This window comes from Cervus canadensis, chromosome 14 (genome assembly GCF_019320065.1).
Source record: "Cervus canadensis isolate Bull #8, Minnesota chromosome 14, ASM1932006v1, whole genome shotgun sequence".
Taxonomy (NCBI): Eukaryota; Metazoa; Chordata; class Mammalia; order Artiodactyla; family Cervidae; genus Cervus; species Cervus canadensis.
The window spans coordinates 61309829-61336365 of record NC_057399.1 but is presented as its reverse complement, the minus strand read 5'-3'; the positions used below and the strand labels follow the sequence as shown (position 1 = coordinate 61336365).

The 26537-nt window shown below is 47.2% G+C and overlaps 1 protein-coding gene across 3 annotated transcripts in view; it reads right to left on the bottom strand.

Moving 5' to 3' along the window:
- Window positions 1–26537, bottom strand: part of MFAP3L (microfibril associated protein 3 like) — a 110925-nt gene that overhangs the window by 23468 nt on the left and 60920 nt on the right. The window contains exon 6 of one of the 3 annotated variants that reach the window (XR_006272891.1): window positions 5927–6080. The exons of the other annotated variants lie outside the window; for them this stretch is intronic. The gene's annotated coding sequence lies outside the window, so the exon portion shown is untranslated. Of the gene's footprint in view, window positions 1–5926; window positions 6081–26537 lie in introns of those variants that run through there. 3 annotated transcript variants of the gene reach the window in all.

Sequence of the window (26537 nt, the reverse complement as noted above, 5' to 3'; positions counted from 1 at the left end):
GCCTGACATTTCGCATGATGTACTCTGTGTATCAGTCCTGAATATTCACTGGAAGGACTGATGCTGAAGCTGAAACTCCAATACTTTGGCCACCTGATGCAAAGAACTGACTCACTTGAAAAGACCCTGATCCTGGGAAAGACTGAAGGTGAGAGAAGGGGACAACAGAGGATGAGATGGCTGGATGGCATCACCGACTCAATGGACATGAGTTTGACTAAACTCCAGGAGTTGGTGATGGACAGGGAAGCCTGGTGTGTTGCAGTGCATGGGGTCGCACAGAGTCAGATACAACTAAACAACTGAACTGAACTCTGCATATAAGTTAAATAAGCAGGGTGACAATAAACAGCCTTGATGCACTCCTTTCCCAATTTGGAACCAGTCCATTGTTCCATGTCTGTTTCTAACTGTTGCTTCTTGACTTGCATACAGGTTTCTCAGGAGGCAGGTAAGGTGGTCTGTTATTCCCATCTCTTGAAGAATTTTCCACAGTTTGTTGTGACCCACACAGTCAAAGGCTTTGGCATAGTCAATAAAGCAGGAGCAGATGTTTTTCTGGAACTTTCTTGCTTTCTATATTCTTTTCAGCTGAAGATGGAGAAGCTCTATATAGTCAGCAAAAGCAAGACTAGGAGCTGACTGTGGCTAGATCATGAAGTCCTTATTGCCAAATTCAGACTGAAATTGAAGAAAGTGGGGAAAACCACTAGACCATTCAGGTATGACCTAAGTCAAATCCCTTATGATTATACAGTGGAAGTGAGAAATAGATTCAAGGGATTAGATCTGATAGAGTCCCTGAAGAACTATGGATGGAGGTTTGTGACACTGTACAGGAGGTAGTGATCAAGACCATCCCCAATAAAAAGAAATGCAAAAAGGCAAAATGGTTGTCTGAAGAGGCCTTACAAATAGCTGAGAAAAGAGAAGCTAAAGGAAAAGGAGAAAAGGAAAAGGAGATAAGAAAGGCTTCCTAAGTGATCAATGCAAAGAAATAGAGGAAAACAACAGAATGGAAAAGACTAGAGATCTCTTCAAGAAAATTAGAGATACCAAGGGAATATTTCATGCAAAGATGGGCACAATAAAGGACAGAAATGGTAGGGACCTAACAGAAGCACAAGATATTAAGCAGAGGTGGCAAGAATACACAGAAGAGCTATACAAAAAAAGATGTTAATGACCCAGATAACTACGATGGTGTGATCCTTCACCTAGAGCCAGACATCCTGGGATGCAAAATCAAGTGGGCCTTAGGAAGAATCACTGGGAAGAAAGCCAGCAGAGATGATGGAATTGCAGTTGAGCTATTTCAAACCCTAAAAGATGATGCTGTTAAACTGCTGCACTCAGTATGCCAGCAAATCTGGAAAACTCAGCAAGTAGCCACAGGACTAGAAAAGGTCAGTTTTCATTCCAATCCCAAAGAGAGGCAATGCCAAAGAATGTTCAAACACAACTGCATTTATTACACACTAGCAAATTAATGCTGAGAATTCTCCAAGCAAGGCTTCAACAGTACATGAACCAAGAACTTCCAGATGTCTAAAGCTGGATTTTGAAAAGGCAGAGAAACCAGAGATCAAATTGCCAACATCTGCTAGATCACAGAAAAAATGGAATGTTACTCAGTCATTAAAAAAAAATGAACTAATGTCATTTGCAGCAACATGGATGGACCTAGAGATCATTATACTAAGTGAAATAAACCAGACAAAGACAAACACATGATATTGCTATGTGGAATCTAAGAAATGATACAAGTGAACTTATTTATAAAACAGGAACAACTGACAGTCATAGAAAACAAACTTACAGTCACCAAAGGGGATAGCCGGTCTGTAGGAGACGGGGATAAATTAGGAATTTGGGATTAACATACATACACTACTATTTATAAAATAGATAAAACAACAAGGTCCTACTGTATAGCAGAGAACTCTACTCAATATTCTACAATAACCTATATGGAAAAAGAATCTGAAAAAGAATGGATATATGTGTAACTAAATCAATTTGCTGTACATTTGAAACTAACGTGACATTATAAATCAACTATGTGTGCTATGTACATGCTAAGCTGCTTCAGTTGTGTCTGTCTCTTTGCAATCCTATGGACCATAGCCTGCCAGGCTCCTCTGTCCATGGAATTCTCCAGGCAAGAACACTGGAGTGGATTACCATGCCCTCCTCCAGGGGATCTTCCTGACCCAGGGATCAAACCCTTGTTTCTGCATATCCTGCATTGGCAGGCATGCTCTTTAGCACCACCTGGAAAGCCCTCTAAATCAGCTATACTCCAATATAAAATAAAACATTTTAAAAAATAAAATAATAATTTAAAAATAATTTAAAAAATAATTTTAAAAATAAAAATTTTAAAAGAACACAATTTAGATGGGATGAAAGAAGGAAGGAGAAACATAAGCCTGGGTAAATGAAAGATTTGAAAGTCCAGGTGGCTTTTTAGTTAAGTATTGAGGATGTGACAGGTACTCGTGGAAGCCCTGAGTATGGTCTTTGTTTAGCTGGAGAAAAGGAAAGAAGGAAGGTGTCCTTGTTGCAGAGCAAGTGACACTTGTAAGGAGGAAGGGCAGGGTGAGTGGTTACTGTTATTAGATGAACGTCACATCACTGCATTGTATGGAAGAAACAATAATGTTACCAGGCAGGTGCTAAGAGCAATCACAGGGAAATATTAACTGGTTAACAGAGCACAGGGTAGCAGAGCTGAAGCCACCTGCAGAGATGACCTGGCCCAGCCCTGTTCAAACAAAGGCAGCTCTAAACCATTAACCAAGATCATGGCAACCAGTCCCATCACTTCATGTCAAATAGATGGGCAAACAATGGAAACTGTGACAGACTTTATTTTTCTTGGGCTCCAAAGTCACTGCAGATGGTGACTGCAGCCATGAAATTAAAAGACGCTTGCTCCTTGGAAGAAAAGCTATGACCAACCTAGACAGCATATTAAAAAGCAGAGACATTACTTTGCCAATAAAGGTCTGTATAGTCAAAGCCATGGTTTTTCCAGTAGTCATGTATGGATGTGAGAACTGGACTATAAAGAAAGCTGAGCGCTGAAGAACTGATGCTTTTGAATTCTGGTGTTGGAGAAGTTGAGAGTCCCATGGATTGCAAGGAGATCCAACTAGTCAATCCTAAAGGAAATCAATCCTGAATATTCATTGGAAGCACTGATGTTGAAGCTGAAGCTCCAATACTGTGGCCACCTGATGAGAAGAACTGACTCATTTGAAAAGACCCTGACGCTGGGAAAGACTGAAGGCAGGAGGAGGAGGGGACGACAGAGGATGAGATGGTTGGATGGTATCACTGACTCAACGGACATCAGTCTGAGCAAGCTCTGGGAGTTGGTGAAGGACAGGAAAGCCTGGTGTGCTGCAGTCCATGGGGTCGCAAAGAGTTGGACATGACTGAGTGACTGAAGTGAAAAATCATCCACTGCAGGTGTTTTCTGCATCTCAAAGAGGTCACTGGAGATAGAGGCCTCCACATTTTGTGGTAGCCCCATGACTACTTAATCACTTTCAGAATAAAAAAAAGTCACATCCTTATCTTATCTAAGGCTCAGTTGATTACTTTAGGTTTGTGGGGTTTTTCTCCCACCAATGACTGCAGACGGATGGCTGCAGTGATGGTGTGGTGTAGACCAAGGACCAGTTCTGGGCACCTGCCCCTTCTTACCCCTGTTCTTCGTTAGAAACTATTCTCTCAGCAAGTGCTGAGCTCTGTGATGGGGGCTGAGGACACCATGACAAACAGAACAGCATCCCGGGCTCCATGCATGTGCAGCCTGGGGGAGGGCAGCAGACGCGGAGAGGGGCGACCACGGCGGGTAACGTCGTGGGTGTTAGCAGCATCTGTAACCGGCACCTAAGAGTTGCCGCAGCCGCTGGAGGTGTTCAGCGCCAGGCACGCTGTCTCAATCACTGTCACACCCTCTCCTCCTCACACACACACAACCGTACAACAGCATGTCAGTGCAAACTCCTCCTTCTGTCTGGAACTTTCTCCAGCACATCCCAAGCACTCCCTGCCAAGGGCCTAGAGCGAACCGAGGATCAGTCATCAAGTTTCACTTGTGAGCAGTAAACGAAGCACCCTGGGCCGACATTCCTTCTCTCTCTCCCACACTTAGGTTTTCAAGACTAGTGTGTTTCTGTGGGTTTCAAAATCCTCTTCTGCAGGTCAAAAGCTTTCTCTCTGTATTTCTACAGTAACCATTCTACCTCTCCCAAAGGCAGATGGGGATGGTTGAAGAGGGAAATGTCATATGTAAGAAAATGAGGAGGAAAAAGGAAGAAAACCATATTTCAACATATCACCTCTGCTTTATGACAGAAATGCATACACAGAGCGGCCCCAGAGTAACGGACTCCGGGATTCCATGCACATCCTCATCCAAAGATATTCATAATCTAACTGGAGATGAGTCTTCAGTCCACACAATATAGATTATTTCTAATGGTGGAATCTGAAGCAGCAAGGTACTGTGTAAGGTTTGTCTCCTTTTCTATCAGTTTTTCTTCTTTGCAGAACCCACTCAGTTACGGATATTCCATAAGAAGTTGTCCCTTTATGGAAATTAATTGTCAGTGTTTATTACAGCTTTTGTGAAGCTCTCACCCGCACTTCCTGCTCTGCTGTGTCTGACTCCCTGCACATCTATACCACACACACACACACACACACACATAATCATGGTCTCTGGATTGACTGTTGGGCTCATGGTAGCGATCAGAGTGGTCACGATAGTCGCTGATGACATGTAAGAGCCAACACAGAGAGGCACTTCTGCCCACTCAGGTGTATTTAATGCAAATGGCATAGCGGTGCAGAATACGGCCGCTGTGACAGGTCTGTTTCCCAGACCAGTCTGTTGGGCTGTCTGTTTCCCAAGTAGAACAGAACGGGGCAAAGACATGCCTCCCATCACCCTCCTCCCATCTCTGGACCATCACATCATGCTCAGGCTCCTAGGCTGAGGGTTTACCTCAGTTTTAACTAAAAGTTTGCTTCTGGGTCCTAAAGCTCACACTTGGTATGAATGCAGTCGCAGACTGTATTGGTCACTAAGGCGCTGTCTGGGGGACCCCTAGTGCCATGCGTGCACCCCATGGACCCAGCCAGGCGTCCACCGTGGCTCTGGTTCTGTCCTCGATGCCTGCCCTGCCTGAGCCTGGAGTGCAGGTCAGGATGGAGGCGTATCCTTTGGTTCTTTGGAAGGACCCTCACTGCCCTCTCTCAGTCCTGCTTTGCTTCCTGCCAGGATGAATGAGGACACATCTGGGAACCAGGGCAGTGACACAGTGTGAAGACCATTTTTAGCTGTATGTCCGCCTGCACACCTCACCGGGTGTCGGGGAGCCCGACTGGGCAGTCTCCCTCTCCTCTCAAAGTCCAGGTTATGTTTGTACACACACATTTCTCAGCTCGTCAGCCCCTTCCTGAAGATGACGGGTGCTTCTGCCTCCACATATCAGGTTATCACAGGATGGAGTGCATTTGTTTGCTCGGCAGGCAGGAGGAGAGACAGCAGGTATGCTGGAGGCTCAGAGAGGACCCTGTGCAAGGCACACTACACGCACCAAGAGCACACGGGGAAGCTGTTGTCGTCACCATTTATCATCATGTGTCCTAACTGTGCTGTCCCAACTGTGCTTCGTATTTCAAATGGACGGCAAGACGTTTAGACTTAAAATGTCAGACACCTAAGAAGGTTATGGCTTAAAGACACTACTCACAACCCTAGAGGAAAAAACCAAAAGCAAAAATCCTTTGATTTTCCCTCTGAATGTTCTTGAATTTATTCTGTCTTTTCTTTGGTGGGAAAGGGTGGTGCTGCACGCAGACAAATCTGCCTGCATGCTGGTGCTTCAAAACCGTCTGAGCGATTCACTCGGATTCTTGAGGCCCAAGGAGCCTGCAGTCCTGCTGCTGTGGGAACAGGGCGGGGGTGTGGGGCTGGAGACGCACACGACTGAGACATGCAGATGGAGATGGTGGAGTGGTCCTCACGGAGCTGATGCAGATGGAAGTGGAGACACAGGCTGCAGAGAGTGCAGGGCAACAGGATGGGAAGAAGAAAGGGGATGAAGTCACTGTCTGGAATCAATACCTATGGCTCTACCAGTCCAACTCTGGCCTGGTGATCACCACGCCAAATCCAGGCTCTAGCCTCTCTTGGGAGCACAAAAGGGAATGAGGGTGCCAACAGCGAGGCTCTGAGACAGGAAGAGGAAGCCAGGTGCTCCTGCTGGAGCCTGGAGCTGTTCCCCAAATGTGATTGTGACCTCCCTGCCTGAGCACACGGCACGTCGCGGACGGCATGGCCCAGGTACCCGCGTCTCGGCTGGCAAAGCCCCCACCTCTGCCTCGGACTCTATCTCCTGCCCCCTGGGCTCCAGACAGGAACAGCTAAATACTGCTCTGCGAAGTTATTTATCTGAAAAAAAAAAAAAATTGCTTTAGAACTGTACCAGCTTCATGGTTCAGCAGCTGGGACACTTAGGTAAAATCTGAACCTGATCATCAGATGTGCTAGAAAAAAACACGAAGTAGCAAAATCCAATTTTAAGCCAGCACCACTCACTGGAAGGGAAAGCACAGGTTCAGCAGAAGGGAGGAGGGGACGGAAACTGAACTGCAGGGCCTGTTACACCTCAGACCCAGCTCGACCTCTGATTCCCTGGAGTCAGTCATCTCCTTTACGTCTGAACAAACCCGAGTCAAGTCACTAGCAGGTGGTCTTGCCTTGTTAGGTTTTTCCTTCCTTACAAATTAAATCTGTATGAGCAGAGATAAGTTACTGGTTTAAATGTTTCCTGCAGCTCAACCGAGTTTAACTTTATTAAATTTATTACTACACTAATTAATTTTAATCAATAAAGTTGAACTGAGTTTAATAAAATGTAATTTTATTAAATTACTGAGTTTAATAAAATGTAACTTTATTAAATTTATTAGCACATTAGTTAATTTTAATCAATCAAGTTAAACTATGTAAGTAAATATATAGGTAGTTTAACTTTATTGATTAAAATTAATTAGTATACTAGACCCCATGCAATGTAGCCTGCCAGGCTCCTCTGTCCATGGGATTTTCCAGGCAAGAATACTGGAATGGATTGCCATGTCCTCCTCCAGGGGATCTTTCTGATCCAGGGATCAATGCCGCATCTCCTGCACTGAAGGCAGATTCTTTACCACTGAACCACCTGGGAAGCCCAAAATATATGCACATAACATTAAATAAACCATAAATTTGAACAAAGCTTTTAAGTGACGTAATGTCATACATCACAAAGTGAAATGAGCATGAAGAATAATCCTAGAGATGGCTTCAAAGGACACCTCACTGACGCCAGAGCCAGGAGGCTGCTAAGGAACACACCCACCACAACCCAGGGTGGGTCTCTGTCCCCTTCGTCCAGCTGATGCTGTGATCTTGGCTGACCCCACATCAATGTCCAACATTTGGGGGACACCTGTGGCTGCAAGAGAAAGCCTCACCCCCACTTTGTATCTGAGGCCCCAAGATGAGCTCAGGCTCCCGGGTCCTGTGAAGAAGGTCCTGACTCTCAGTTCAGCGTCTTTCTGTGACACCGGCTGCCTGGCATCAGCATCCCCAAGAAAATCTGGGACCTGGGGAGCGGCCTCAGTACTTAGGGCAAGCTACCGGGGCCCCACAGAGCAGGACTGTCTCACACCAAACCCGCCCCGGGGCCCGTGCAGACCCAGAATCCGGGAGAGGCAGGGTGGGGGTCGGCACAGGTATAACTCAGCAGGTTCCTCAGCCTCCTCACACACACTGCCGTCTGAGTGAAGTGAGCACACGCTGGCACTAGGAGGTGTGGTGCTGAATCCGCGCACGTATCCGCGCACGGATCCACGCACAGCACTGCGTGGCAACGCAGTGACCGCTCCGCACGTCCGCACAGGAGGACGCACGCTGTGGTTCGCTGGCTCACGGCCCCGCTTCCAGACTCAGAACCGCGAGCTGTGACCTTGGTTCTGGGCTGCCCCAGAACACAACTGAACCTTTCAGCATCTCCCACCAGCATTCCATCCTGAACAGCTCTCTCATTCCCCCTCTACAGAGCCATTAGGAAGGCGGAAGTGCCTGCCCACCCCGGAGTCTCGCCTACCTTGCCCTGTGCGCCCCAGGGCGAGCAGTGAAGGCAGACAGCCTCGCCTGTGTCTCGTGGGCTGTGGGAATGGGTGCTGGCCTCCTGAGGCCCACTGGCATCAAGGGACCTGCAGTGTGAAGTCTATGCCAGGGTCAAAGTATAACCAAGTTTTCTAAAATAAAACATGCCTATGCCCACCCCAGTCCTACCATCCTCATGACTATAAAAAATAAGTCATTGTCAAAACAGACGGGAACAGTCAGCCTGGACACAAACCCTTCGTCCTGGATTCAGGGGCTATGTAATCTTCCCCTCTCCTTCTCCAGACATCTTGTGACCTAGAACCTCCTTCATGGGCTCTGGAAATGTTGAGTGTGGACCCAAGAACACCTAGGGATGAAGGATACCATGTGGATCCATAAATTTTCCCCTAATGGACAGCCCCCGTGTGGGAAAAGAAAACCCACGTAGATTCCACACGGAAGACAGAGAAGGTTGAAGACCAGTACTGCAGGTGAAACTGAGTGCAGACGGTATGCACCATCCTATCTGGTGAGAGGATCTGTAAAGGCACCGTTCTTGGGAGAGACCTGCTCTGTGATCTGGCTGATCACTGCTCATCCAACCCCATCCGTGAGCGAGCCTCCTATTGATCAGTGTGTCCTCCCCCGTGGGTTATCCAGGAGGGCGGAACAGCTGTAAAGCACTGCTCTGGCTACTGAGGGTGATGAGAAGGGAGTGCAGTGTCTCAGGCCCAGGCGCAACAGAACATCACACACATGGAACACTTACTGCCCTCTGTGAAGTGCCACGTGTCTCCACTCCAGGCTCAGCTCTTAGTATTCTTGTTTCTGTTCAAAATCTGCATCATTGCAGGGATGTGGATGAAAAGTGAAAGTGTTAGTCACTCAGTGGTGTCCAACTCTTTGCGTTCCCATGGACTGTAACCTGCCAGGCTCCTCTGACCATGGGATCATCCAGGCAAGAGTTACTGGGGTGGGTTGCCATTTCCTTCTCCAGATCTTCCTGACCCAGGGATCAAACCCAGGTTTCCTGCATTGCAGGCAGATTCCTTACTGTCTGAGCCATATACCTATAAAGCTCTTTAAGCAACTGGAAAAAAAATCTGGCGCTAGTGTGATCACAATTTTGACCTCCACAAAGGCCGACTAAATAAAACAGTCTAGTTTATATTCATAGCTTGAACCCCCAGCTGAGAACTGCCTCTTAAGCAATGTGCATGCCTAGACATAAGATGACAGGGCTACAGAAGGTTTATGGCATGTCTGCCCATCACAATTACTGGAAAAAGCAACACAGAGACCTTGGCCTAATGTGAGGAATAGCACATTATTGACAATATAGTGAGAAGGTGCTAGAGCCAGCTTCAGGCTCAGGCCACTCACCAGCCCCATGACCTTGGGCCTCTGAACTCTGGTCATGCCATTTGCAAAACGGAAAAAAATTAATAGTTTTTCTTCCTTTGTCACCTAGGTGTTGTGAGGAATAAATGAGAAACCTCTTTATAACCATAAAGTGCCTCTACAGGTCAAGGACACTATTAACATTTACAGCCTAAACCCTCAGAGATTTGTTACAGCGGCTGCTGTGTGTTTATTTTGGTTCCCCTTAGGGTAGCTTTAAAAAATGTGGCCTGTGTTTCTGTTATGATGGCAGTGAGACCTCTGCTTCATCAAAGTCAGGGGCGAACTTTCATAAATTCTCTCTCTTGATGGAAACAGAAAGCCTCTGCCTGCAGCGGCACATTGTGACCAGCAAGCCCTCGGTCACGGTGAACGGCCGTGAGCCGGGGTTGATGGCCAGAGCATCGCTGCCCTTCTGCACAAACTCCATGAGCACAACTCAGTGCAACACCCCAGAAGGAGGCTGGTGTGCGAGATGCTGTTTTTAATCGATAGAGCGTGGGGAAGAAGAGAGATGGGCATGGCACCCAGAGGGCGGCCCGCCCAAGGAACAGTGGCTGCCTGGCTGGCTTTCTGTGTCACAGCCACCCTCCCATTCCGCCCGGTTGAGTCTGAATATTAAAACAAAGACACGAGAAAGCTCTTCACGTTCTTCCTTTCACTGAATCAGGCTTTAGCTTGAAAATCACATGAGATCTCAGAAATTCTCTCTTTAAAAAATTAATTTAGGTGCAGAGAGAAGCATTCCAGTGACCTTAACCCTGGACTCTATTGAGTGAATTCCTCCACAATTTAAACGGGGGAAAACGCCCTGTCCAGTGAGAAATAACATGTGATAAATAACAGAACACTTGAATCAGTGACTGAGAGCAGAAAAAGGAGAAAAGTCAGCATGAGGGTGGAGTTGGTTCAAGAGCAGACAGGTCTGATGCTAAGCTGCTGACACCAGCCGTGTGAAGGCCACACGACTCAGGGTACCAGGCTGGAGCACCTAGGACAAGGGCCGCCTCGTGCTCTGAGGGGGCTCAAGAGGGGACCCAGATAAGACAGGCCCAGCGGAGAGAGAGACAGCTGCTCATCCTGGAGGGGTTCGCACCAACTCCGTCCCCCTCCAGACTCTAAACAGAAAAGTCTCCAGTTTCCTGAGCTGCAGTGCAGAGCAGCTGCACTGCCTGACGGGAGGACAAGGTCAGGACTCCTCCTGCTGAGGGAGGCTCCAGGCCTCCTTTGGGGAAGACTGCCATTTCACTCTGTTTCCCATGAGAGGGAGGTGGGGCTCCCTGTTTAATTCTTTTTCTGGACAACATCTCATTAAATCATCTGGTAGCTTTGACTCAAGTATGGGCTTAGCTCTTAGAGTCTACTGTAAGACAAGGGAAGGGAATTTCAAGGTGCTTTAAACAGGCTCTTTTGCTTGGAGTGGGTATTCAAAACGGAGGTCTAGGTGTATAGTTAGGAGTACACACGTACAGGACCTGTGAGAATGTTGTGCTCAGGTGTTCAGCTGCGTCTGACACTTTGCGACCCCATGAGAGAGTCAGTCAACACCTAACATCCTTCGATGACCAGGAAACTACCACATAGGCATCCTCTGATTTTTCTAGTTTCCATCCACAGCCTCAGAGACTCAGTGGTTGATGTTTTTACAAAGGGTTGTTAGGAGATCTTACAATGACAATTACACTTGTGTCTATTTTCCACAACATAGATTAACTGCTTGTCGTCGTTCAGTTCCTAAGTTGTGTCTGACTCTTTGTGACCCCATGGACTGCGGCGAGCCAGGCTTCCCTATCCTTCACCATCTCCCAGAGCTTGCTCAAACTCATGTCCATTGAGTCGGTGATGCCATCTAACCATCTCATCCTCTGTCGTCCCCTTCTCCTCCTGCCATCAATCTTTCCCAGCATCAGGGTCCTTCCCAATGAGTCAGTTCTTCACATCAGGTGGCCAAAGTATTAGAGCTTTACAACAGTCCTTCCAAAGAATATTCAGGGTTGATTTTCTTTAGGATTGACTTGTGTGATCTCCTTAACTGCTAGTTGCTTTTTTTAAAATATAAATTATTTATTTTAATTGGAGGCTAATTACTTTACAGTACTGTAGTGGTTTTTGCCATACATTGACATGAATCAGCCATGGGTGTCCATGTGTCCCCCATCCTGAATCCCCCTCCCACCTCCCTCCATAAAGCTCCTTTAAGTTTATTCTGCAAACAGTTTCAGAACAGGCATGCTCTAATACCTTCTTTCCCACTGGCATTTAGTTGTGATGTATGTTAATGAAAATTGTGTGATTTTTATATGAGAGAAGCATCAGTGCTTTTCCAGGATGACATCAGGAACTGGGTATTATCTGATAGCAATTAGACAGAGGATGTCTGCTCTTACGAGGTTCTCATGGGAGCTATTCATACACAGAGGAATAATAAGCAAGAATAGTGATTTGCTTTTGCAAAAAACTTTTAGAGTTTGGTTGAAGCATGATACCATCCACTCTCTCCAACATGAACAGTTTCACCTGATGGAAATGTTTCCTAACAGTTAGTACAAAGGATTCAGGTTAACTTTAGACATTCTAATCACAGAAATAGTCTACTACCTGCAGCTCCCAGGGTCATCAACTAGAAGAATGAGACAATATTAATAAAAGTGTCAGAAAAGAATTATGCAACCAATGGGAATATCCCAGATTCTCTGAATAGTATGTTACATCCAGATGGGGATATGAAACAGAAAGAATAAAAACAGCATATTAAAAAGCAGAGACAATACTTTGCCAACAAAGGTCTGTATAGTCAAAGCTATGGTTTTACCAGTAGTCGTGTATGGATGTGAGAGTTGGACTATTAAGAAGGCTGAGCACTGAAGAATTGATGCTTTAGGATTGCAATGCTGGAGAAGACTCTTGAGAGTCCCTTGGACTGCAAAGAGATCAAATCAGTCAATCCTAAAGGAAATCAACCTTGAATATTCATTGGAAGGATTGATGTTGAAGCTCCAATAATTTGGCCACATGATGCAAAGAGCTGACTCATTAGAAAAGACCCTGATGCTGGGAAAGATTGAGGGCAGGAAGAGAAGGGGATGACAGAGGATGAGAAGATTGGATGGCGTCACTGACTCAATGGACATGAATTTGAACAAACTGCAGGAGATTGTGATGGACAGGGAAGCCTGACATGCTGCAGTCCACGGGTCGCAAAGAGTCAGACATGACTTATGACTGAACAACAACAAATACAGTAAATGGCCACGACAGAAGGGAGAAAACCTGGACCCTCGGATCGTCTTCTTTTGGTCCTTGTTCTGTGATGTCCATCTTCCAGTGAGGGAGCGTGTGGCTTAAGCCCGAGGCCAGTGTGGAGTTTTCACTTCTCCATAATCTTAAAGTTGGAATCCCACACGCTCCATCTCTGGATAGTGATACAGCACAGGAACCTTCCATGTGTTGTGGAAGCAACGATCAGCTAGCTCAGAGGGCCATGCAAAAGGAAAGGAGTGAATGCAGGTCCCAAGACAAGCCCCGTGGCCTTCAGTGACCCTTCTTTGTGGGCTTGACTGAACATCTAACAGTTCTTTAACCTGCCCAGGGTCCACACCTAGGACCCCTTCTAAGCCTGTGTCTGTCCCATCTCAGTTACCAGGACTTGTTGCTGGGCCAACAATCCATGGGTCCCTCTATAAAGTCTTCCCATCCTCCACCCACAATGTCTGACCCAGCAGCAAGGCCTGTTGGTTTTATTGCCAAAATGTCATCTGAAGCCATTTACTTCCTGCTGTTTTCATGGCTATGACCTTAATCCAGGTCTCCCCTGCTTCCTGCCAGCATCCAGCGTCTAGGCCCAAATGCCCATCCGTCCATCTCCCACCAAGCACAATCCCCCGGTGGCCCCCACTGCATCTAGAATAAAACCTCTGCCTCCAGGACAAGCCAGTCCCCATGGTCCCCACCACCTGGCAGCTGTCCACTTCCCCCACTTATGGCACCTACTCTTTACCACCCGCGCTACCCTGACTCATCTGCATTTTGCTTAACAGGTTCCTTGTCTTGATTTGGGCGAAACTGTCACCTCCTTAGAAGGGTCTTTCCTGACACCTTACACAAAATAAACCGCCTTCCCACTGCAGCCCCCGCTGTGTCTGCCCCACCGTCAGTGTTCCTTCACCCAAGACGCTCTCATTGTTGGCGTACCCGTCACCCACTCTGTGATGGGTCCCCTTGTCACTTCATGGCCACATCTCCAGGGACCCAAGCAGTGTCTGCAAAGCTTGTTCAGCATGTTCTCAACAAGCAACAGCTGAATAAATGACTCTGAAGACATCCTCCCCAAAGTAAATGTGGGCACAAGGTGTTCGGCAAGGAGACCAACCAGTGGGGCGTCTCAGTGTCCTGGGAAAATGTGAGAAGGTGGGCGACAGAGAGTGAGCATGAGGCAGAGCGGTCAGCAAGGGCGCAGGTTGGAAGTGACTTTAGAGACACGACCACTGAGCTCCAAAAGTTCCCCGCATGGTCTGGAGTGGGTGCAACACGAATCCACAAGAGGAGGATTAGATACCAATAATGTGATGGGTTTAAAGAGGGGAAGACTGGTATGAAACCCAATAGTTGGGCTAAGCTTCACCAAAGAAGTCAGAGAATCTGAACAGACAGACAGGAGTAGCAGGGCGTGCAGACAGAGGAAGGGGTATAAATGAGAGAAAAGGTCTGGGGTGGGGACGCATTGGCTGGGCCCAGATTTTGCCCTGAGAAAGCCTATAAGAGACTGATTAGATTCTGCTCAAACTGTGTGTTTTAGAATGCTCAAATATTTATTGTCTAAAGGAATTCAGAGACAGACAGATGGGGATGGAAGGTGATTTGTTCAGGCATTTCTTTCCTCTCTAAGGCACTGGTGGTATTTTTCTTGAGAACTTCGGTTCATTTGTTAAACAAACAGTTATTACCTGCCTCCCAGGTACCAGGTACTTTGTGTGTGGATGGGCTTCCACAGGGAATGAAAGGTCACAGTTCTTGTGCCAGAAGCCTGTAATCTCTCCAAGGAGGTCAACAGTACATGGGTACATTCAAAATAATGATGGAAGTATAATTTTTAAATTCCATATTTCAGGCATTCTCTTTGATGCTAGTCATGTGGGAAGATACAGAGAAAGAAGATGTTATTCACAGTTATCTGTGAGGTTGTTTGTACCACAGTGTCTTAGAAGGGATGGTGAGGTGAGATACATAGAACAAGCTAGTGGTCATCAGTGGGGAGGGGAAACGGGTGGGGAATAAGAAGTAAACTCTTAGGTGTAAAATAAATGAACAAAAGGATATAATGTACGACTCAGGGAATACAGCCAATTTTTAAAATAGTAACTATAAATGAAATATAACACTTTAAAAAGGTGAATCACTATACTGCATACCTGTAACTTACATAATATTGTCCAGCAACTATACTTCATTTTTTTTTCATTTTTGGACACTATTTTATTTCATTTATCATAATTTGAAAAAGCAGAATTTTAGCAAAACTTATCTTAGTTTCCTACTGGCCTATTGGACTATTCGCTAGTACTGGACTATTAAACACACAGTAGTTAAAATCTTGCCATGTACTTGTCTGTCATTAAGTTGTTGCTACTGCTAATGGATTTCTTTTTTCGTTGTTGTTGTTTCTTTATTTTTTTCATTTATTTTTATTTGTTGGAAGCTAATTACTTTACAATATTGTAGTGGTTTCTGCCATACATTGACATGAATCAGCCATGGAGTCCAGCAACTATACTTCAATTAAAAAAAAAACAGTATAAACATACAAGGCCCACGTGATCAGGACACACATAATTGGAAAAAAATAAAAGGACAGTGAGGCTGAAACCGAGCAGGACCATCCTCCCCTCTCCCAAGTCCTCCTCCTGCCTCTTGTTTGTAGAAAAACTTTAGCCAAAGAACAAATTTAATCAGAGAGTTGAGATAATGCAGAAGAGAAGGGAAATAGTCAAACATCATCAAATAATAACAGTTTAGCCATTAAGCAAAGTCAAAGACCTTGAGTTCCTCCTCAAGGGCTATAGATAATATTCTGAGCCATGTCCTGTGAGCTTCTTATAGATGCTGAAACCCCCACGAGCAGGAGAAGTTAACTACATGATGACCAGGCTGCAGCAGGGACATAAGCTGCCACAACTGCAAGAACTGTCCTCAAACAAATGGGAACAAATCAGCCTTGGAACTGAAGATTAACTGCACTTAAAACAGTTAGGGAAGCCTGGTGTGCTGCACTCCATGGGGTTGCAAAGAGTCACACACGACTTAGCGACTGAACAACAAGACAATCAAGATGACACTAGTCAGACCACCGATGACCAATTTCAAGATGACAGTCAAGAGCTGACTGCTCTTCTACAGATAGCCCTCCACCCCTCCTGTGCACCCTGACCCTCCCCTATAAGAGTTCGTGCCCCCAATCAGCAAGGGGAAGCTGGTCCTTTGGGACACGAGTCCACCTTCTCCCCAGGATTGCTGGCTTCCTCAAGGAAGCTATCTCCTCTCACCCAACACTTGTCTCTCAATACTGAATTCTTGAGCCACAAACAGCTGAACTTGAGTTCGGCAACAAGCTAACTTATTTTGAAACATCCACAAAGCAGCTGTGAGGGGCCCATTTGGAGCCCCTGCTTCTCCTTCTGCCTCCTGCCTTCAGACATTTCTGCCAGTTTAATCACAGCCATGTAAAAACACATATGGTATGGACAAGGCCTGATCAACCTGTATCTGGCAGCAGTATCTGCAATTGGGATGGAACTGTGAGCATGACTGTCAACAGCTGGGAGGCCAATGCCAGGTGCGAGCTGTTGACTCACTGACTACAGACTTCGAGAGTGGCTACTTGGCAACTTTCATGACAAGAAGAACAGAGCAATTCACAGAGGAGTGGTCACTGCCTCCTCTCAGACACTGCCAGCCACCGGCAATCACTAACTGGTCAGTGACCTGGTTCTGACAAGAGATTTCTTAGAGAAATGTGGAATGTTCTGGCTTCAAGCTGGTCCTCTCCCTTGCACCTCAGACCAGAATTCAACAGCTGTTAGTTCTATCAAGAGATATAGATTCCAACACTCCCTGGTTATTTTGATTCTTATTTTTTCCCGGAGCATTGCCCTAAACTATGTTATGGTGACCCTTGAACACCTATTTTCATAATATACTGGTACATTCAAAAAAGTGGATTACTGAACAATCAACTGTTATCAGGTTCTCCTCCACAATTCTATTCTGCCTGTATTTATTGACTAGGGCTGCCAGCTTGAACAACAAACTATTTCTCACAGGTCTGGAGGCCAGAATGCCAAGATTCAGGTGTCAGCAGGTTTGGTTTCTCCTAAGCCCATGGCTGTCCTCTCACTGTGGGGGCGTGGCTCTTCCTCAATGCTCCCACCCCTAGTGTCTCTCTCTCCGTCTCCAAATTTCCCTTTCTTATAAGGATACAGGTTGGATCAGGACCCACCTAACAGCCTCATTTTATTTAATCACCACTTCAAAGGCCCTAGCTTCAAATACAGGCCCATTCTGAGGCCCTGGAGGTCAGGGCTTCAACCTTTGGCGTTTGGGGGAACCCAGTTTGGTCAGTCACACTTCCCAGTCCTAATATATAGTCGGTCCTGAGGGGCAGTGGGTGGGACTCAGAGACCCCTTAGAGGGCTGGCTCTTGGGCCTGGGGAGGCACCTCACCCCTGCTCCCAGAGTCCCACAACGAAACAGGAGAGCTGGTGTACCAGGCTGGTGTTCAATCCGGGTTGCCCAAGGCCAAAATCCAGCGCGGCCAGTGGGGCGCTGCCGGGAGCTCTGGGGAGACGGGCTTCTGGACCTTGCCTCCAGGCTGCTGCGGTCAGCTGAGGGTCACTGCCGGCTTCTGGAGCTGCCCGCTACCCTCGGCTCCTGGTCCTCACCAGCTCCAAGCCGGCCCTTCTCGCCCCGCGGCCACCGGCCTAGAGCGCGAGGACTTGCCCTGCTCCTCAATGCGCATGCGTGCAGCAAGGGCCCACCTGATCACCCGGGAACCTCTCTCCACGCCGAGGCTCGTCCCTCCAATCACAGGGAGACTCTTCCCACGCTGGCGCACGTTCCTCCAATCACAGGAAAACTCCCCCATGCTAGTGACACGTGCACAGGGTGGGGCTTAGCCCAAGAAAGTGGAGCCGGGCTGCCTGAGCTCCAGGACAGGCGGGGTCCTTGACCCTTCTTCAGAGGTTGTGAGAGCTATTCGAGCTCTGGCTGCTGAACAACCAAGAGGGAGGACAGGGTGGCAGAGAGGGTTTTGTCCTGGCCAGGCATCTGCTCCGAGGAGGCGGCTCTGGCAGCCGTGGGGAGGTGTGTTGGTCTGGTGAGAGACTGGAGCTGGGGGATGAGCTTGGAGGCTTTCAAATACCCAAAGTGAGCACCATGAGGAAGTGAAGAAGGGCTGGAAGGCCATTCGCCCAAACACCAGTTCTCCTGAAGTCAATTAAGCTGCCAGTTTGTCTTGATGTGAATTTCCTATTTCCCTTCCTGGCCTCAGAAGATACTGAGTGATGCCCTCGTGAAAAGAGCCGATAAGAAAGAAAAAAAATCGATAAAAACTTGAACTTGCAAGAAGGTCGACTAATGAGTGGCCAGGTTCCTAAGAGGGGAAGAGGGGAATGCCTAAAGCTGGCATTCTCTGAACTTAGAGAGCTCCTTGAGGCGTCAGAGACCAGACACAGCCCAGGTCTTTGAAGGGCATGGCTTCTTAAAAGATGCTGACCACCTGCACAGGCTAAGACCCCCAAAGGGCACAGAGGGAGACAGGAGTAAGCCTGTCCCATCTCCCCCGCTCCCCGCAAGGGGAACATTCTCATTTTCTGCGCTGAATGGGGAGAACCCAGAAACACAGCTGAGAATATATAGACACTTAATATGCAAAAGAGATGAGTTTTGGGGTCACTGGGGACAGAACAGACTTTCAAATAAATGGTCATAGGACAACTGGAGATTCGTGTTCAAAAATTGATATTGCAGCCCTATGTAAATATGTAACACAAACCAAATTCCAGGTGGATGAAGGACTTAAATGTGGAAGGCAAAACCCTAAAATTTTAGGAGACCATGCTGGTTATCTTTGTGATCTTGGGGTAGGGAATAATTTCTTAAACAGAACACAAAAAAGCACAAAGAGTGACTTGTAAGTCTGACCACATTAAGATTAAAAATTTATGTTTATCTAAGGACACCAGAGTTTGGGAGATATTTATAACATATGTTATTGACAAAAGATTAGCATTCAGAATCTATAAAAAATCCCCAAGAATCAAAATGAGAAAGATAAATAACTAGAAAGAGCAATGGTAAAAAAACATTTCAGAGACAGGAAAACTTAAATAGCCTGTAAAGAAAGGAGAAGATATTTAACTGGAGTTTTCTGGGAAATTAATCTTAAAAGTACAGTAACAGTTAACACCAAAGCTTGTATGTCAATACAACAGCAATAGAATCCATAATACCCCAGACTGGAGACAACCCAGATCTCTTAAAACCCGTGACCCAGGCAAGAATCAGGGTGGATCTCAGGGGTATCGTGCTGAATGATAAAAGCGAATTCCAAAAGATTGCAGGCTGGATGATTCCATCTAGGGCATTCTTGAAATGAACTGTAGAAATGAATAATGGATGCTCAGCTGTCAGGGTGAGGGGTGGGGTGGGAGGTCAGTGGGTGTGTTTGTATCCCACAACACCGGGGATCCCTGTGGTGGGAAGAACGTTCTGGATCCTTGTTTCCCTGTGGTGGTGGTTATACAAACCTACGCGTGATAAAACTGCACAGAACTAAATGTGCGCGCATACGCGCACACACGCGCGCGCGCGCGCGCGCACACACACGTACACACGAGAACACGTGACCTGAGTAGGACCAGTGGATGTGTCCGGTGCTGGCGTCCTGGCTGTGACAGGCACTTAAGTCTTGTAGGTGTTCCTGCTGAGTGGGGTGATTGCATAGAGATCTTGAGAGACACAGTTCTTTTCCTCCTCTTTTTCCACCCTCACCCTCTGGGTGGTGACGGGCAGTCAGGCCCGCTCTGCGTCTGCAGGTTTAAATGGCCTTTTCCAGACAACAACTTCTCTTCGGGAAATGTTGGTCTCTCAGCTGACCCCCTTCTCCCCCTGACCCTCCCCGGGGCTTGTGGGATGTGTGTGTGATGGGGTGTGGGGGTGCCATGTCTGATCTGGGATGGTCACTATCCAGGCCCTCACCCCTAAGGGTGGGGGCTGGGCAGGGGCTGGAGAGGCCAGAGCCCTCTGGCCAATTCTTTCTGATCACAGCCACCTCTATTTACCCGACATGCATACAAACATTCAATATTACCATTTTTTCCTTACGTAAGCAGTGGTACGAAAAACTAAGACATGGGAAAACTGTGATTTATTAAGTCTTCATTCTGGGGCAGCTAAACCAATGTCCATGTGAGCTATATGCTATTGTTATACAGATTTAAGAGGAGAAAGTGGCGGTTTAGCGGGGCTGAACCACTTTAATGGCTCACATCATGTCACACGGTTGGTTAGGAACAGGCAGATGCAGGATTAAAGCCCTGTCTGGCCCATTTCCAGACTGTGAGCTTCTACTCACTGTGCCTCTGCCAGGAATTGGGCATTATCTGGGTGGAGGTGATATTTAAAGCAGTGAGATTGGATAAAAACACTGAGACCAGAGTTTATAGAGAATGTCGGGGCGCATCATTTGTGGGGCCCCGACATTAACAGATGAGGGAGAAATACTGAGCCCCAGAGGAGGCCGTGGACCTGAAAGGAGACAGGGGCACCAACAGAAGGAGTTTCAGAATCATCACGTGCCTTGGAGCTGTCCAGAAAGGAAAAGGCTTAGAGAAGGCCCCTGAAGTTTCAGCTGAGGTCATTGTTGATCCTTAAAGGAACAGCTTCACCAGAGAAAAAGATTAGCATTGCCAGTGTTTTAGTTATCTGTTGCTAATTAACAAACAACATTAGAGTGTCTCTTAAAATATATATATATATATATATATATATATATAATTTTTGTGCCCGGATCCTTGATCACTTCCTCCTCAGGGTTGCTCCCAGGGTCCACTCTGCTTCCTTTCTCTCAGGACCATTTCATCCATTGCTGTGGGTTTAATTCCTCTCTAAGGGCTGCCAGCTTCCCAAAGTTAGATGTCTAGTCCAGATTTTCTCATTAGTTCCAGCCCATGCCCAGCTGCCGGCATGTCCCACAGGCACCGAAGCTGGACTTGCGCACACAGAGTGCATCCTTTTTCCCACTCTCCTTGCTCTGCTATCTCCTGTGTTGGGGGAAGGCACCAACACAGCTTCTTTGCTTGATGAGGGAACCCAGGGTCATTGTTGACACGCCGCTTTCTTCACCCACTCCCTCCCATCTGCAACACTTCACCACTTTCCTCCTTTCCCTATGGCCACCTCCCACCCCAGCTACCATCACGTTTTGTCAGATCACCCCTTCAGGCTCCTCCACTGCCTCACTCCTAATGGTGATCCCCTACCATCTGTTCTCTTCCCTATCGCCAAAGGGAGCTTGCAAAATGCAAATCTTAATATGTCAATACCCCCCATCTTGACTGACTGACACCAGTGAAAGTCCTCTGACTTCCTGTGGCCCATAGAATAAACAATAAAGGATAAGATATATCAGGGACTTCTTTGTGCTGAGCATGAGGACGCACATGACATGTGTTAAACCACAAATCCCTCAGCAGGATGACTCCAGATCTTCCTTACCTGGTCCCAGTGTAACCTTCCAGCCTCTTCTTTGTCTACACCTCCCTCTTCACCTGGCTCATGCCAGCTCACCCTTTATGAATCAGGGCACAGGTTGAAACCACCTCTAGGAACCCTGCGATGTCCTGGGTTCAGTCTGTTATGAGACACGTTCCCAGCACATTCTACAGGATTCACCTTCTGGTTCATCTCCACCACTCCCCTGTCCTACTTGTTTTCATACCTTCAGTGTCTTTCACAGGGCCTGGTTCATTGTCGTTGCTCAATTAATATTTGTTAAATGGATGGATGGATCTTGGAGTTAAAACAGTTCCAAGCACTGGGAGTCATCAGATGCTTTAACACTGAGCTACTTGGGAAGCCCTAGAAATCCCATACCTTCCCACATAGAATTCTGTTCCCTTGCAGTGGATGAGACTCAACACGACCCCTCTGGGAGCAGATGGAGGTTGTCATGGGTCTCAGCTGATGCTCAGTCTCCTGTCCTCCTGTCTCCCTTTATCTGCTTGTCTTCCACCCTCTCTCCAGTCCTGATGTACGCAGGGCTCTCCAGCCCTGATTAAAGCAGGGCTATTTTCAGAGTCCTATTTCAGTCTCAAAAATTAGTCCAAGTTCCTACACAGCCCTGGCAGTACTGCAATTTAATGAATGACATTGATTACCACCTATATAGGGGGCTTCCCAGGTGGCACTAGTGGTAAAGAACCCGCCTGCCAATGCAGCAGGCATAAGAGACACAGGTTTAATCCCTGGGTCAGGAAGATCCCCTGGAGGAGGGCATGGCAACCCACCCCAGTGTTCTTGCCTGGAAAATCCCATGGACAGAGGAGCCTGGTGGGCTGAAGTCCATAGGTTCACACAGGATCAGACATGACTGAAGTGACTTAGCACACACGTACCACCTATGTTATGTGTCTCAGCACGACCCTGGACTTCATACAGCAATGCTGAATTCATCTCTATGTCTGGTTAAATCTTAAGGCCATCTCTGGAGGAGAAAACAGTTAATGGAGATGGTCTGAGATTTAGGAACATTTATGGACTGAAGGAAGGGCTTCCCTGGTGGCTCAGTGGTAAAGAAGCCACCTGTCAATGCAAGAGATGTAGGTTTGATCTCTGGGTTGGGAAGATCCCCTGGAGAAGGAAATGGCAACCCATTCCAGTATTCTTGCCAGGAGAATCCCACAGACAGAGGAGCCTAGAGGGCTACAGTCCATGAAGTCACAGAAGAGCTGGACACAACTTAGCAACTCAACAACAGTAATGGGCTGAAGGAAGTGGGCCAAAGAGAGATAATACTGGAAGATATAAGAGAGGGAAACAGGAAACATAGATGGGGCATTGGAAAGCTTTTCTGAAGCTGGTAGAGAAAAACAGCAAACCGATAGTGAGCACTTTGGAGGTCGAGTGAGTTAACCAGACAGCCCTGATTGTGGTGAAGGGGGAGGTTGTGGAAGGTGAGGGGTGGGAGTGGATGGAATAGCCTGGCTGAGGGAGGGGTGTGGCCGTAGAGGGGAGAACAGCTTCAGAGACATCACAGGACTTGCCACCAGGATGGCGCGAAGTACGTGGACCAGCGAGGACAGTACCTAGACGCCTCTCAGGCACACGGTTCACCGGTGCTCGGGAAATGTCTGATCCTTCTTTTGTATTCCTTTATGTAATTTACCAGGTTCCTTGAATATGGACACTTTACAGGCCACGGTGTCGTCTCTCTGAGGCCACTACTTTCCATCTGTGGTCGCGCAGGTGCCATCCACGCCAGAAAACCCTGTCATGCCCTCTTCATGGCTCACAGGCTGGCCTCCCTCCGTCAACCCCCGTCTCCGAGTCTCTGCTGTCAATTTCAAGCACACGCTAATCCCAGCCCCTTACAGGCTTGTTGACGCATGTTGCTTCTCGCCACTCTAGTCATAGAAATAGACCCTGGAGAAGTGGCAAAATTGGTTTGCGTGCAGATGCTGTGTCAAAGATTTACCTCAAACCCAACAAAATAATGGAAGCCAGCATGAGTCTCCTGCTTGGCACGGAGCAGGCTGGCGGGGAGCCCCCCAGGGAAGTGCATGGAGGAGCAAGTGAACAACGGCCCCAGAAGCATCACCGGGAGCTCTGAGCCAACTCAGCTGCTAACCCGACAAAAACAGAGTGTGACTATACATGTGTATGTCACACAGCGCATGGAACATGTGTCTATAAATAGTCTGCTGAGGCTGGCAGTGACAACACAAGCTCGGTACTTTGCTGGCTTACTTAACCGCACAGAAAGAACAGTGTGTGAGCCCTGCTTGAGGGGTTGTGCACTCAGCCTACAGTGAAGGAGGCTGCTGAGAACCTGACAGGCACACGCCTGGCCCAGCCCTCAGTCACGTTCAATGTGACGCCTGCAGGGAGGGTGCTGAGCTCAGGGAAGGGGTTTCCCAGGGGGCGCGGTGGCAGAGAATCCGCCGTCAATACAGGAGATGGGAGTTTGATCCCTGGGTCAGGAAGATCCCCTGGAGGAGGAAATGGCAACCCACTCCAGGATTCTTGCCTGGGAAATCCCACGGAAAAAGATGCCTGGCGGGATACAGTCCAAGAGGCTGCAAAAGAATCAGGCACAACTGAGCGACAGAACAACGACGACAAACAGTAGCCCTCTAAGTAGTGGTTTATTCAGCACGCATTTGAGACTCACCCATGTTCCAGGCACCGTGCTGAGCACGGTGTGTCCCGGGCACACTGAGATAGGAACAGAGTTCAAACCTCCGGGAGCCTGCAGTCTGGTGAGCATGACAAACAGGATTCTGGGGGGCAGCTGAGTGCTGTAACGGGGACATACGCAGTCACTGGGGCTCGTAGGAAGGTGCCCCAGTCCCTTTTGCTGGATGATAATAAACTAGCCCAGGACATAAGGACACGAAGGGATTGTCGTATTTGTATTCTCACAGATTTGGAGGGGGCGCAGAGCATGGAGGCGGCGGCTGTGTGTGTGCTACCATGTCAGGGGCCCCACCTGGAAACAGGGCGACCAGGTGTGCCCACCAGCTGTGTCACATGGCTTCTATATGGAGCCAGGCTTCCTCATGGCTCCAAGGGGATGTATTCCAGCCAACAGCATGGAGGCCATGTCATCTTTTAGGGCCCAGCTTCCCAGGCGGTGCAGTGGTAAGGAATCCACCTGCCAAAGCAGGAGATGTGAGAGACTCAGGTTCAGCCCCTGGGTTGGAAAGATCCTCTGGAGGAGGGCATGGCAACCCAGTCCAGTATTCTTGCCTGGAAAATTCTATGGACAGAGGAGCCTGGAGGTCTACAGTCCATGGGGTCACAAAGAGTCAGACACGACTGCATACACCCAAGTGTGTATGTGTATGTGTGTGTTTCTGTGTATACACATAACTGAATAACTTGTGGTACATTTGAAACAATGTAAATAAATTATACTTCAATTAAAAAATCTACATAATTATTCAGCCTTAAAAAGGAAGAAAATTCTGATACATGCTAAAACAAGGATCAAGCTTGAAGACACATACTAGGTGAAATAAACCCGTGACAAAAGGAAGAAACAAAACAAAACCCCCCAGGTAGGCATTTCTGATGAGCTTTCTAAAAACTGGTTAAATAAGTAAGCCGTTCTGAAAATTGTGCTTCCTGCGTGAATGGATGGACGGATGGATTTCACCAAGTATCTTTCTCTCTGGTGAAGCAATCTGCTTGGTGCCCTGCCTGACTTTCTGGACTGAACTCCAGCAGCAGCAGAAAACAGAGAAGTCAAAGCAACCAGCACTGGCTTGTCAACCGACCAACAGCCAGAAAAGGGCCTCCTTTTTCTCTTTCTTGAGCCCATTATACATGTTTTCTGGTGCAGAGTAAAAGTGGGCCAAGAACACCCATTTGTATGCCACAAGCCTTCTGCACAGACTGTTATTTTAAAAGGACATTCACACACACTGTAGCTGTCTCTTGGGGAAGCTATGAAAATACTTGTGGATTTCTAAGCTGTCATTTCAAACGCACAGTGGTGGGGAAATTAATCTACAAGTATTAAGGCATTCTTGGTTTTGTGCATTAAGGTGACATGAAAAGATCTCATATTCTCTTCTAACTGGAATCCACTGAGTACTTTTTTGGGTCTATAGAGACACTTAAATTTCTCTTTAGAAAATCTTTCCTGCTGACAAAGCCAGGGTGTCATTGGTGATAGAATAGCAAAACTTTCACTTATGGACCTAAAACGCACATAAGAGGGAGTACTGAGTGTTCTTTTTGTGTGTGTGTGTTCAGTCGCTCAGTTGTGTCTGACTCTTTGCAACCCCATGGACTGTAGCCCACCAGGCTCCTCTGTCAATGGGATTCTCTAGGCAAGAATACTGGAGTGGGTTGCCACTTCCTACTCCAGGAGATCTTCTTATTTGTTAGTTATCTTGATGACAAGGGTTGAAGAGGGTGTATCTCATACCCAGGGGATTTAAATCATTCCCCAGTACTTCCTCTCCAAGGTTTTCATACATATTATTGCTTGGCTGAAACTGAAAGTCACTTAGTCACGTGAGACCCTTTGCGAACCATGGACTATACAGTCCATGGTATTCTCCAGGCCAGAATACTGGAGTGGGCAGCCTTTACCTTCTCCAGGGAATCTTCCCAACCCAGGGGTTGAATCCAGGTCTCCTGCACTGCAGACGGATTCTTTATCAGCTGAGCCACAAGGGAAGCCCAACAATGCTGGAGTGGGTAGCCTATCCCTTCTCCAGGGGACTTCCCAAGCCAGGAGTTGAACTGGGGTCTCCTGCATTGTAGGCAGGTTCTTTACCAACTGAACCATGAGGGAAGCCCATTACTTGGTTATGTATGTGGTTATTCCATGATGAAACAAACCACACATGGGATATTTGGGAAGAGATAATTGTCCAGTTGGCTGAGTTTGCGGAAGGAGTTTGTTTTACCTTCCAACCTGAATTGCTTACAAGAAAGTGAGGCTATTTTTGGATTCCTTCTGAGTCTATGAATGTTAGCTCTATTGAAGCTCTTTGATTCTCCTACCTCGTTGCTTAGAAACATTTCATTAAATACTGTCAGTGCGTCAATCTGATATGATTTCAAATGTTACTTTTCTCTTCCACTGTACAATGAGCCTTTTGCTTTGTCATTTTCCCCAGTAATACCCAAGTTATTTATAGTTGCTAATATTTTATTGACACAAGAG